The sequence below is a fragment of the Gorilla gorilla genome, chromosome 3, assembly GCF_029281585.2.
Source record: "Gorilla gorilla gorilla isolate KB3781 chromosome 3, NHGRI_mGorGor1-v2.1_pri, whole genome shotgun sequence".
In the NCBI taxonomy this organism is placed as follows: domain Eukaryota; kingdom Metazoa; phylum Chordata; class Mammalia; order Primates; family Hominidae; genus Gorilla; species Gorilla gorilla.
The window spans coordinates 196,809,413-196,822,965 of NC_073227.2; the positions used below are offsets into that span (position 1 = coordinate 196,809,413).

Sequence of the window (13,553 nt, forward strand, 5' to 3'; positions counted from 1 at the left end):
TCCTTTCTTACTTCTGAGAGAAAGGTATGATTTTACACATTGTTCCTTTTTTTGTGAGTTAGGTATCTGAAATCTTTAGAGAGTTTGTCAGTTCTGAGCAAGAGGCCTTAGATTGTGATCTACTCTCCATTAAGGAGAAAACAAATAGGCCCACATCCTGGGTGTTCCAGAAACACCCAGAAAACATTTTCTCAAGGATGTTTTATTGGCCCTGACATATGGTCTCTTTGGATAGCTATTTGGCCAGACCATGGCTCCAGGAAGATTGATACACTCAAGTAATTTACATTCTAGAAGTTCCTCTGCTGCAATGTGCACACTGTTATTTTCGAATGAACCTGCAGACACCACTTGACTCCACTCTGCTTGTGCGGCAGACACACACTCCATCCACTTACAAGTGTTCTTCACGGTTTTCAGCGATGTGCTCAAGTAAGCAGTAAGCAACCCGCTGCCATTGTCCTGGACAAAATGCAAAGCTGTTTTTGCCATTTACTATTGCAAATATTAAGGTAGATGTGATTTATTTCCTCTCTCTGACTTCCTGAATTTCAATATCATTTGTCTGTAGCTCGTATTTGCCAGATATCATACATTTTTTATTTTTAATATTTCAATATCTGATATCCATTTCGCCCGCCTGTCATTGTGGTCAGAAACCACGAGCTACACTTGTTTCTCCCTTACCATCCATAAAGTGAGACTGACGTTGAACCTATTGCGAGGTGTCCAGCTTTCCAGGGACTAGGTTCAGCTCTTCTTATTCAGTAATATTTAACAAATATTTGTGTGGTATCCACTGTATGCTAGGCACATATTTTTTTCTTATTATTTACAACCCTGAGAGTAAGTGGTATTTCTATTTTACAGGGTATAAGTCTGAAATTTAGACAAGCAAATGATTTTCACAAGTTCTACAACTACAAGGAAGCAAAATTTGAATATAAAAGTCTCTCAAAAGTTCACTGTTTCCAATACATTAAATGACTCAGTAAACAAAAAGTAAACAGATGTTGACTAAACAATTCCTGCAAAAGTGATGTAAATATATCTTCAAAAGATGTCTTTATTTAAGTCTTAACACTTGTAGCTAAATGGGTAGGATGCCAGTATAAATTTCTAGATACTTTTTGAGGCATCTCTTCTTGTACATCTCTTGTAGCCCATAAAGAATCTTGAATATAAATTGAATTGTAAATTTAAAATCAATTTAAAATTTAAAAACCATTATCCTTAAAAAACAGAGTGATTGTTAAAGTCACACAAGCCAAGGTTTTACAGATAATTGTACTAGGCTACCTTGGGGTGCAGTAATCTTAACAGCAAAAGTATATTTCATGGGAGTAGTATCAGACAGAACCTATAATAATTGATTTAAGAGGAAATGCAACATGCCCAAAGAAATCCTGCCCAAGGCTAGTCTTTCAGTCATTAATTCATTGATTATATATTGAGTGCTTACCATTGCCCAGAGGTAAATCTAATAATAAACTCATGTTACAACCAGCATGCCCATGTATACCAAGTCAGGCAGCAAAAGAAAATGGAGAGATCACTAGCCTTTTAGGAAAAAAAAAAGAGTTCTAATGTTGATTGATTTCTTTATTAACAAGTAATCTGTCGGTTTACTCCACTGTGTGTGAAGATGTACCACTAACTCATTACACGACTTTAGGCGAAGATGTTTTTTATCTACTTCCTCAAATACAGAATGAATGTAACACTTGTCTCACTGATTTCACAAGGTGAAGTCACTGTACTAAATGTTTTAGGTACACGATCTCATTTTATCCCTCCAAGATGCCCATGAAGTAAGTATCATTAATTAAAGCTATTTTACAGACGAGGAAAATGGGGCTTCAGAAAAGTAGATTCTCTAATGACAGAAGATGAAAAATTTCTTTGAATAATATAAAATGCTATACAAAAATGATGTAATTATAGCCATTTTAAATAGGAAACAGTGAAGCATGTATGCTGTAGAAAAAAAATGTCAGCTATACTTAGTAGCTCAGTAAGACCACGCGATATAACTCATGTAATAATACAAAACGTTTAGTTAGAGCTTATATATGCCAACCACAGGTCTTAGCATTTATGTCCTCACTTTAATTCATTAATCTTCAAAATAACCCTGTGAGGTACATAGTATTATTATCCCCACTTCACAGCTAAAGAAACACAGAAACAGAACAAGTGACTTGTTCCAGGTAACAGCTAGTAAACAGCAGAGCTGGGACTAGAACCCAGAAGGTCTGGTTCTTAAACCTGAGCTCTTCATCTTAACACTGCTTCTATGAAGCAGGCTGGAAAGGGTGCAAACCAATTAGCTATTTATTCAACAGGCTTAGAGAACAAATAGCTGGATTATTTCTCATTGCGCACAAGCCTTCGGGCCATTCTCTAGGCTCTGTTGGTTTGGTCCTCATGATGTTCTGTAAGGAGCAATCAGAGTTTCAAATGGCAGCTCAGCCAGCCCTGTTCATCCTCCATGACCTCTTTAAGGTTCTGTTTCCCATTCGTAAATGAGGAAAAGAATACCTATTCATCAGGGATTTAGTGAGGATCAAATGCATTCCGCACAAATTTTGGCACAGACATGGCTGGCACTCAGTAAACATTAGTCTGCTTCTTCCTCTGGCCTCAAACGTGGTGTCAGTTCAAATAATGTATTCTCCCATAAACTAGGAAAAGATAAGAGAAAGGCCTCAGGTCATGAAATATCAGGTTTTAAATCAACTGTATATTGTTCTGAGTGATGAAGTAATGTGCTTTTGTGAAAATAATGTTATCCTGAGTATTTATAAATAGGTCTTTTTCCCTAAAACATTGTATATTCATATACTGATTTCTCAGAGGTCAGTATATGCAATTTGAAAAACTAGTGGACTGATCTGGCTTGGCAATTCCTGGGTCAGTTCTATACTTGCTCATGCCACAGGTCTGCCAAAACAAATTTTATCACCAAGTAGAATTGTCTTGTAACAGTTATTAGTCAGGATAGAAGGCAAGATACAGCCTGCTAAGAAACCACATGGAAATATTTGAAAGCACGTGAGTTTTTCAAATTATTAATTGTGTCAAAAATTTAGCAGGGGGCATATTTTGAATTTGTTATGTGTTTGAACTTTGGATGGTTCCATGGCCTCATTTTTAAATTGTATTTTAATTGTTCCTGAAATAGAAAAAAAACTAAGAAGATGACAATCTTGCTGTGTTGTTTGAAGACAATTGTTATTCTTTACAGAGTGATTCTGCTGTTTACAAACAAAATATTTATGTTTGTAAGAGTATTCATATTATAAATGCTCTTTAATCCCCTAATGCAAAGAGTTTTTAATTAGGTTAATAAAATTAGCTTAATTGCTTAAAATCTTTTTACTTTTGTGGCCCTAACAGATTTCTAAATTCGAATCTGTGGATGAACATTTGAAATACAATAAGCAAAATAATAATAACAAAGGCGGTAATTATAAGTAGACTTATAGAATCCATAGATCTTATGAATTATCAAAATGATTTAGAAATTCACATTTGCAAAGTAAATTTTAACTACAATAAACTTTATCTTTTAATGATATAAAATATATTTATATAAATAGAAAGACTGTAAATTTATATTGACGTTAAAAACATTTCAAATTTTAAAATTATAAATAGTGTTAATCTTTTTTTTTTTTTTTTTTTTTTTTTGAGACAGGGTTTGATTTCAGTTGTCCAGGCTGGAGTGCAGTGGCACCGTCTTGGCTCACTGCAACCTCCACCTCCCCAGCTAAATCAATCTTCCCACCTCAGCCTCCCAAGTAGCTGGAACTACAAGCATGTGCCAGCGTGCAGCATGTCTGGCTAATTTTTTTGTATTTTTTGTAGAGACTGGGTTTTGCCATGTTGCCCAGGCTGGTCTCGAAATCCTGAGCTCAAGCAATCCACCTGCCTTGGCCTTCCAAAGTGTTGGGAGCCACCAGGCATGAGCCACTGGGCCTGACCAAGAATGTTAAACTTTTTATACATCTAAAATAAATAGAAAATGGACTCGATATAGTTTAGTCATAACCATAATCATATCAAGACAGGGGGAAAGTTTCAAGTTCAAAGATTATTTAGTAATATTCTTTTAGATTAAATTATATGATTAAAAAATACAACTCTCTATTTTAATACCAACAATAATTTGTTAAAGGCACTGTGTTGGGGAAATTGTAACCTACTAAGTTAAATAAAATATTAAAGTCAGTTAAACAGTGAAGTCAGTGGTATAGTTGGATGCCAAGTGAAAACGTGTTTTTCTCACTATTTTACTTGGAGAGCTGTCTGCTGGGGGTTTTTAGCAGTTTCCAGGTTTTGCATGTGGACACTTCAATAACCTTATTTCAGAAAAACTACCAAAATAAGTCATTTATGTAATATATATATATATATAAAACATATATATATTACATATATGTATATATATTACATATATGTATATATATTGATATATGTATATATATTACATATATATGTATATATAGGAAATATATAAGATATATATATAGATATATATATCTTACTCATTTTTCTTGGAGAATCTGGGAAGTTACTATAAAACTAAATGGAGGACATGACATTTTGTGACCATAAAGTAAATGCAGGTTACTAGAAAACCTAATGCAAAATCTGCCACGAATAGTTTTATGTAACACATATTAATCTCAGATTTGGATACTATATGATCAACTTCTTATAATTGCCGTAATCTGGGCAAAAGAGGTCAAACTAAGCCCAGTGTCTAGGCATAGTAGTTGGCTCTGCATGAAGTGGACATCCATCCTCTGAGTTTAATAGATCCACTGCCACTGATTTGAGGCAGGGAACAGAGGACCAGAGAAAGGAGAGAAAGAGAGAATGAGACAGAAGGGAGGAAAATGCACATGAATATGGAGAGGTGGGGGCATGAGAATCAACAAAGATCTATCGTTGGGTGGTGATGGTTGAGCTGGTCATGTGAGTTTGGGGCCCATGAGCTAGCAGTGATGAAAATCACTTTGTTTTTTATTTTTATTGAGCATCATTCAGTGAGGTTGTGTTAAATGCCACAGTCTGATTGTAGGTGAACTTTAGAGCATTAAACTTGGGCACGTTTGCTACACCACATTTTTTAGACACATAAATACATGAATGCTATTCACAACTTTATATGTTATAACTATGTAGGCCAAAGTGTATATAAAATAATGATGATGTAATAATAATAGCTAATGCTTATATAAGCCCTTTTTATGCACCAGACACTGTTCTTCACACATATATCATCCCATTTAATCTTCACCATACCTCTATTAGGTGGTCACTAATATTACGCCCATTGTTTTCATATAAAAACTAAGGCATAAAAGATTTAAGTGATTTACCAAGATCATATCACTCATAAGTGGCAATAAATGGCAGAGTTGAGATTCAAAGCAAGTAGGTTTCTTCAGCGTCCATATCTTTCATCCATTTTGAATAAAGAGTGTATAAATAAAATAGAAGGTTCTTACTATATATGTCATGTATGCATGCCGCCATTCTGTACTTACTGATTTCACTCAATGTGTTTGTTCAGGTTCATTGGTAGAATCTCCATTATTTCTGTTTTTTTTCATATTGATTTGTTCGTTTATATATCCTGACTCACTTTTGCCTGTATATCTCCATATATACCCCTATACTAACTGGGTTGGGGAAAAAAAAAGTAAGTGGAACAACTTTGATTTAATTGGACAATTTTTATTCATCCCCTAAACTGGAAAAGAAATCTAAATTGCTGAGCTTATTTGACTCCTTTATCTCATTTATTTGTCTATTTTAAAAAAATACAATTCCTTTTCATTGGGACTAATATCTATTATTAGCATCTATTTCTACTTGTCCTTTTATTGTCAACTAGAAATTAAAGCCAGAGTTTTATCAAAACACATGGAGTGGTAGAAATGCCCTTTATTTAATTACTGCAAATCCCTGCAGAGCTACACTCTGGATAAATTAAACTCACTGGATAGAAAAAAAAGAATTTGAATCTAATAGATTACATACTTTAGCCTGAAGACACCAAGAAAGGGCAAGGTAGAATTATTAGTCAAAATTGAAAGTACCTTTGAATGGCTGTGCTCTGCTTATTGTAACATTGACTTCTTCGGTACATTTTCTTAAATAAAAGCTCAAAACACTAAGCTTACATTTTCAAAGTCTAAATTACTTTATGCCTGACTATAGACAGTAATTTATTTTGAACAGACCAATCTCCCAATGCTTCAAACACAAATTTCCTAGCATGAAATTTAAAATACTCCATTGGTGGGCCCCATGTCAAGAAAGTAACATCTTTTTCTGTTTTGCAAAACAAATCCGTGCTTAATTAGATTCATTGACAGGCTACTCCCACCCTTCTCCACCTCCTAGGAAGTCCCCTGCAATTTGATTTCCCTTCAGTTCATTTCCCCAATATTGTTTTCTCAAAGGTCACAAATGGAACTTGTTAAGGCCCATTTAGCCATCTTTTTTTCTTTTTTTTTGACGGAGTTTCACTCTTGTCACCCAGGCTGGAGTGCGCTATCTTAGCTCTTGGCTCTGCAAGCTCCTCCTCCTGGGTTCAAGTGATTCTCCTGCCTCAGCCTCCCGAGTAGCTGGGACTGCAGACACGTGCCACCACACCCGGCTAATTTTTGTATTTTTAGTAGGGACGGGATTTCACCATGTTGACCAGGTTGGTCTTGAACTCCTGACCTCAGGTGATCCACCCTCCTCGGCTTGCCAAAGTGCTGGGCTGACAGGCGTGAGCCACTGTGCCTGGCCTAACCATCTTAATTCTACTTGACTTCTTAATGCTGGAAGTACCTTCCCTGATACTCCCTTATCTAGATCAGAGCCCCCTTGATCTTTCCTCAGATTGCCAACTCTCTGGCTCTTTGTTTGGTTCTTAAAATTCTGGCTCTCTAACTTTCCTATTTCCTTTCTCAAAGAATTCAGGAACTCATTTAGTAACAAACAAATAACAAACTATTATTCTTCAGCCAGGTGACTCCAAAATTATTTTCTAATCTTGATTTTTCAAAAGTGTTTGAGATTTAAACCTCAACCTCAACTAAACAAGAAAGTAGTATTTTTTTCTTTATAAAGACAAGGAGGATAAAGCAAAATAATGTAGAATATGTTATGTGAAATACTTGCTATTTTAAAGATTTTTCTTTTAAGACAATATGTTATATTTATTTATATTCAAAGTTCCTGATATAGTTTTTATTATGCATCATAAATTGTGGTAGGTACTAAAAACATAGAAATGAAGAAAACGTATCTACCCACAGGAGCTTAAAGTCTGTTTAGAATCTGGCAGAAGGAATTAGTGATAGCTGGACCAACAGGAAGGAAGCATTAACTTGGGTATTATTTTATTGTCCTAGAAAATTTTCACATACTTGACAAATAGTAGAATGTTTTATGTCTTGATCTCTATTTTCTAATTCCCCCAAACCATGCAAGCTTTTCTATTCTATTCACATACAAGTATTATATTGATCTGTTATATTATTGAAGGTTCTTTTAATGCAAGAGAAAGAAAACCAGCTACAACCAGCTAAAATCAAATGGGGAGTTTCATGGGGCACATCCACAAAGTGGACATGTCAGGACAGGGGAACATCTGGATCACAAGAATGCCGGTTCCCGAAGACAATAAGGATGGTTTCCAGCCTCTACTATTTCTGCACTGTGAAGCCATCATCTCCATTTCAGACTTTCCCACTAAGCAGGAAATACAACTGCCAACAGCAGCTAGCTTCATACCTCAAAGCAACACCAGAAAGAAGAAGCATTTCCACTGAGGGAAGGATTGACTGTGAGGAGTATTTCCCCCAAAAGGTAAGATTGCTTTCTCAGAATATGGGAGGAGCTGAGTAGGGCATGATAAATGTCTTCTCTGGAGAGGCTCTTAACAAAAAGCAAAAATATCATCAGTAAGAAATTCTGGTGAAAATTATTAGTATGGATAAAGACTCCTGGGGGTGGGCGGGCTAAAGAAAGAAGACAGAATGATGAAAAACAGAAATCAGTGACAAAGGCAGATTTCCATAGCAAAAATTATAGAACATGAAACAAGGTGGACCCTTTCTCCCAGCTCCTCCTCCTTACCACCTGTAGGACTCTGTAGAAGCATGCAGAGATGCAGCTGAATGCTAGTCCGTTTGTTTTGTTATGTTTTGTTTTTAAATCCCTTTACCACATCCGTAATCCAGTTCATAGAGCAATCTTCAATCCTTCATGCTTTTATATCTTCCTAGATAACAGGTAACTTTTTCGGAATAAGGCAAGGTATAAACATGAAAACAAATAAATATTTTCGGTGAAGTCTAATTCAGCTTCGTGTTGTTCCCAGTAGAGTAATTAAGATATATTATTTTCCTATTTAACTAATAAGGAAATTAAAGGACAAAATGTTTAAACAGTATGCCCTGACAGTAGATGAGTCATAGCAGAAACTGTGATTCCTTGCAGTCATCTGAACTTTTCTGCCTAACCACCAGTCACAAATTACTTTGGGTCCCTGGTGGGCACCTCAAATCAGCTATACCCAGGGCATCAAACCAAGCAGCAGTTACTAGGTCTGAGAGAGAAGAGAGCAGAGAGAAAATCAGTCTGATAAGCCCTTACATGGGTCAGTAAGATTGAGACCATGATTTCTTGAATTGTAAGTGAAGAAACTGGGCTAAAAAATTCCCAAGTCCTTCCAGAGAAGTGCTGTAACTCCAAGTCTCTGAGCTAGTGCGTTTCAGAAAAAGTTGGTCCTATTAGGTTTTGTGTAGCTACCCTACTAGATATCAGAGAGACTGACACCTGCAGTGACTTCAGAGGAAAGCAGAGGCAGCACTGCCAAAGAGGCCGTGACTACCCAACCGAGAGAGATGTGTTACGATTTACTCAACTGTTTATTTGCCAGGCCTTTAATCTGAAAATGATGGCCTGGCTTTCATAAAACCATGCAAAAATCTGCTATAGAATGTCCCTACGCCTCAATTCTGGCTTCGAGCCTGGCAGTGGGGGAGGGCAAGTATATGCTTCCACAAAAGGACAAAAGACTCCACCATCCCTTAGAATTGTTCGGCTGCTTTTTTTAGTTTGTTTTATTCTTGGCTTGCTTGTTTGCATGGGTGGTTACAAAATCTTTAAAAAGTGAAAAAGAGTGCAGAATTTTCAGTACCCTGACTCAAGGATGCAGTCCACTAGCCTATTCACAGTTTGCATCTCTGACCTTCACAGACTGATTTTCTCTTCTTTACTCCTTTTGTATTGAATGTGTGCTGTAAACTCACATTGCTTGAGTATGTACACAATGTCTCCACTATATGTCTAATCCTGCATGGAACGGATTAAACTATCAGCATTCTCTCACCTGTGCACTTTTCCCTTACCAAGAATTAAAAAAAAAAAACTGTTTATAAGTTTAGACTAACAAGAGCTGAGAGAGCCTGAGTCATAAAAATGATAATTATAACCAGTCTTCTAAGTATTATTACCATCACTACTATTAGAAAACAAAAATACATCTCTTCTTAATTTTATTAAAGCTTTCCTTAATCTTTTGCATCTGATATCTCTCCCAAAGAAAGAGAAGAATAAAGAAGCATAAAGATTGATTACTGGTAAGTGTATTTCTTTTCATCCCTGGTATTTACATCGAGTCAAGAGCTCCCTGACCAGCCACATGGCACCTACTCTTTCTGTCCTAGAACTAACTACACTGCCTTTATTCTTCCCTTTCTTTATCTTTTCTCCAGCTTCTCCTGCTGAGCTCACCATGAGATCTCATTGTGCATTCATGCCTTGAGAAGACAGTGCTGCCAAACTTTACGAGATTATCTTGGGCGCTTGTTAAAAATTGCCAATTATTGGGAGTTCAGAAATCCCCAATAAGATGGCATAGCCCAGGTCTTTTTACTATACCGTGTTTCTCTTTGGACCCTATCGATATATAAACAGCACATGAGAAAAGCATAGACTAAGACTAATCTAAATGATTAGGAAACATAAATTTTATCTCATAGTGGAAATTGACTTGCTTACTTTTGTTAACTTTAGTATACCATCTTTCTCAAAAAGCTTACCTCTTCAAGAATATGGCTGTCTTGGGGAACCAGACAGAGATCATCTTCTAAACCTGACTGTACATTTTGATCATCTGAGAAGATTTTAAGAAAACATAGATCCCAAAACTTACTCTATACCTAGTGAACCAGAAAATCTGGAGGATGAAATACAAAAATATATTTAAAATTAAAAACCTTCTCTGTCCTCCATTTCTAACCACCACTATACTGCCAAGAAGCACCAGTATTGACTCCTGGTGTGTGTACTTCAACCCCTATCAGCATACCCAAGTATATGTGTGTGTGTGTGTATATATATATATATATATATGCTTGTATATTTGTATATAATATATAATATATACTTTATAAATATATAATATATACTTTACAGTACATATTAACTATATATAATGTATACTTTACAGTACATATTAACTATATATAATATATTATTTTTTCAAATAATTATATTTACTAACATTATATAATAAAGCATATATAATATATACTTTATAAACATGTTATATATATTATAATACATAATTTATATATTATAAATATTTTTATATGCATATGCTTGAAAAATAGGGGCTTGCAGAACACTTACCCAAAAGCCAGAAAGAGAAGAGCATAAAGATGTAGAATGTGGAAAGTTTTTTGTAGGCCTGGCCTGGAAGAGATGCCCATGGTTCCACTGACATTCCATTGGCTAGATCTCCATCATGTGACTATGCCTAATTATAGGGGGCTGAGAAATGTGGTCCTCAGCCTGGCAGCCACTTCCCAGGAACAGCTCCACATTATAAAGAGAGAGTAGGAATCTTTGGCGAATATCTGACTTTCTCTACCTCTCTACCCAATTATTCTTTGTTACTGATATTCCCTGAACACTTGATTCCCTCTGTGTTTCTAATCACCATCCTCTCTCAACCTGGAGTGCACTTCTATACACACAGCAAGCCTAATTTTTCTTCTGTCTCGGTTCCATTTTCTTCTGCTCCTCAGATCGTATTCCTTTCATAGATTCTTTCACTCAACTAATGTCTTTTGAGGTGTACCACATGTCAGAAATTTTTTTTAGGTGACGGAGAGCAAAGAGTAAACTAAAGGGACAAAATATCTGCCCTCTTGGAGATTACATTCTTGGACAAATAAACAAAATGTTTAATAAGTAAACCACATTGTATGATACATAGTGGTATGTTCTGAAGAGATAAATAAAAAACCATAGAGGAAAAGTATAAAATTTCCAGAAGTAGGGTAAAAGTTTTAGACAGGTTGGCCAAGGAAGACAACAATGAGAACATGAATTTAAGTAAAAACTTTGAAAAAGTGCAGAATAAAAAGAACTAATGCAAATTTCCTAAGGCAGGAATATGTTAGAAAATGTCCCCAAAACAGCATGAACATCAGCACAGCTTGAGCAAAAAAAAAACAGAAGAGAAAGTAGAATATGATGTTACAATGACAATGGGGTATATTATGTCCAGCTTTGTAGATCACAGAATTTTGGCTTTTATGGAACATGAGATTAGAACTATTAGATGACTTGAAACTAAGGAGCGACATGATGTTATCTGTTTTAAAATGGCTTCACCAGGCATAGCAGAGAGAATAACAACTCCCCCAGGATGTCCATGTTCTAATCCTCAGAACATGTAAATATATTACTTCACATAGCAAGAGGGATTTTGTAGATGTGATTAAGTTGAGGATCCTGATATGGGAGGATTATCTTGGGTTATCTACATGAACCCAATGTAATCATAAAGGACATCAAAAGAGAGAGGTGGATCAGAGTCAGAGAAGAACCATGTGACAAATAGAGTAAGAACAAGAGCAAGAGCGAGAGAGAGAGAGTGAAAGATGCTATGCTTCTGGCTTTGAAGATGAAGGAAAGGGCCAGGAGCCAAGGAATACAGGGAACCTCCAGAAAGTGGAGAAGGCAAGAGAACAGATTCTCTCCTAGAGCCTCCAGAAAGAACCAACCTGCCTACACCCTAATTTTAGCCCAGCGAGACTCCTTTCAGACCTCTGACCACTGGAACTGTAAGGCAATGCATGTGATGTTTTAAGCTAAATTGATGGTAATTTGTTACAGCAGCAACAGGAAACTAATACAGCAGGCTGCGCTGTTGAGAATAGCCAGGAGCAAGAACGGAAGCAGGGAGACCTGCTAGAGAGCTACTACAGTAACCCAGAAGGGAGAGAATGATGGATCCAACCAAAAGAGGGGCTGTGGGGTTAGTGAGAAATGGACAAATTTTGGCAATATTTTGAAGACCATACTGATAGAATTTCCTAAAAGCCCACCTGTGAGGTAGGTGAGAAAGAGTTAAGGCTGGCACCAGGGTTCTAAGCCTGAGCACTGACAGAGAGTTGCTATCAAATGAGACAGGGACAACGGCAAGAGGACCTCATTTATGGAAAAAGAACCAATGATCCCTCTTCTCTGTGACATTTATAGGATTTGATTATTTTATTTGACATTTATTAGATAGTCATGCATGTCCTCATCTGCCTTTGTGGCTAGATTATAAGCTTGGAGATCTCTATTTTTTTCTGTGTTTTTCTACATTTTTAGCTTAAGGACTTTGTTAAGTACAAAATTATGCAAGAAGAAAAGGGTGGCAATCCAACCTATGACCAAAACACAATAATGGTACAACTTTTGAATAAAATCTGCTTTTAACAAAAGGAACATCTGCAGTCAGAGAAAACACCAAATTTCTATGTTCTTTAGTTCTTCAAAGCACCTACCACAGCTCCTAATGAAGAATAGCCGTTCAGTAGGCCTTGGTTAAAACACACACACACACACAGAGACACACACACACACACACACACACACACACACACACACATGCACCCCTGTAATAATGACTTACATCATCAGTTCTGCTTGAGTTTTCCAAGAAAAGGGATTGAGAGAAAGAAAGCAAAGCACTTCTTGATCTATTCATGAGAATTTTACCATTTAATTTGAGATTTTCTCTTACCCTCATGGAAAAATAGAAATAAACATCACCCTATCATCCAAGCGTCAGACAGTAGAACTGTTTGAACTTGAAACTCATGATGCATTTCAAGTTCAAACAGTTTTACTGTCTGAAGCTTGGATGATAGGGTGATGTATATATCTATTTCTACCCTAAATAAGGAAAGTTGCAACTTTTTTTCTGTATACTGAACTAAATGCTAGTTCCCTGCAACAAAGTCAGTAGTCTACTCCAATAAAGCAGTACTGAATATAAACAAATATAAGTAAGTGTTGTTACTACATCCCCATTCACATTTAATCTGTTACCCCTTCCTGGCCGTTAGGAAAACTTTATGTGAACAAAGGATATGGTGGTTTCTAGCAGTGAATTTTTTTTTTTTTTTTTTGAGACAGGGTCTTGTTCTATCACCCAGGCTGGAGTGCTGTGGTGCAATTTCGGCTCACCAGAA

The 13,553-nt window shown here is 36.2% G+C and overlaps 1 protein-coding gene and 1 long non-coding RNA gene across 4 annotated transcripts in view; one reads left to right on the forward strand and one right to left on the reverse strand.

Annotated features, from left to right (window-relative positions):
* Positions 1 to 7,872, forward strand: part of LOC109026607 (uncharacterized) — a 40,342-nt gene extending 32,470 nt beyond the window's left edge. The window contains exon 7 of the long non-coding RNA XR_008679317.2: positions 7,555 to 7,872. This is a non-coding gene — a long non-coding RNA (uncharacterized lncRNA). The remainder of the gene's footprint in view (positions 1 to 7,554) is intronic.
* Positions 1 to 13,553, reverse strand: part of GPM6A (glycoprotein M6A) — a 369,539-nt gene that overhangs the window by 190,345 nt on the left and 165,641 nt on the right. The gene's annotated exons all lie outside the window — the stretch shown is intronic.